General features: G+C 52.8%; 1 long non-coding RNA gene across 1 annotated transcript; it reads right to left on the bottom strand.

Moving 5' to 3' along the window:
• On the bottom strand, positions 1 to 663 carry LOC125117591 (uncharacterized). Its single transcript, XR_007132665.1, has 2 exons — positions 529 to 663; positions 1 to 312 (listed from the first exon to the last, which is right to left on the bottom strand). It is a non-coding gene; the product is annotated as an uncharacterized LOC125117591 (long non-coding RNA).
• Positions 664 to 872: the final 209 nt, after the last annotated feature.

The following is an 872-nucleotide window of genomic DNA, read 5'->3' as shown; positions in this document are numbered from 1 at the left end:
TGAGGCTTTACAGCTCTCTTTATTGTTTAATGGGAAGGGCCGCAGAGCAGTCGTTTGTCTTCCCGGCCCCGCATGGCGGCGGGCCTCGGACGCCGGGTGGGATGCGTGCCAGCCCCGCGGTCCGCTTGGTACCCGCAGGCCACCGCGCGCTACTACGGCCCCACGCAGCCCCCCGCCGCCCCCGGTCAGGGGCCTGCGGGAGACCACAACGCTGCTCCACTCTTGATTCCGAACCCTGGAGGCCCAGGGGTGGAGGGGCTGTGGGAGAAAGCGCGAGGTGTCCTGGACTAATCCGGTATCTCCTCTAGATGCCTGGAAATGACAGTTATGCGCTATAGCCACTTATGGTTTGCGGGGTCAGTGGGCTCTGACTCAAGGGCGATCGATAAAAACATTTAGTTCAGTAATAAGCTTCTCCCCCCTCCCCCCCAAGTACCGAAAAGATGCGTCACCATCTTGGACAGAGTGTCCCTGAGCGGCGGAGCACCCTTTCTTTCCCATCAGGCACAAAATGTGGCGTGACTTTACCTTGTTTTCGTGACCACTTTTCACTGGGCAAACCGTGGAAGCCTTCCTGGATCCACCAACAGACTGCCACCACAGAGAGGCTGGCACTCCTTACACTTGGGAGCGGAGCGAGGAGACCTCTGGGATGGAGCTTGCAGTTCCTTTTTTGGAATGACAAATAACCAAGCTTGGGGATATAATCAAGGATTTTGTGGCTTCCACTTTCAAATTAATTGAGTATGATTAACTTAATTATAATTTTGGTCCTTCTCTGTGGGATTTTTCTCTTGTTTCAAAAAGAAGGTACAGTTTCTAGTTACATTTTGTTATTCACTATTCTTCTAGTTTGCAAACATGATATGTGT

This window comes from Phacochoerus africanus, chromosome 1 (genome assembly GCF_016906955.1).
Source record: "Phacochoerus africanus isolate WHEZ1 chromosome 1, ROS_Pafr_v1, whole genome shotgun sequence".
NCBI lineage: Eukaryota > Metazoa > Chordata > Mammalia > Artiodactyla > Suidae > Phacochoerus > Phacochoerus africanus.
This window is presented reverse-complemented; position numbering and strand designations above follow the sequence as displayed.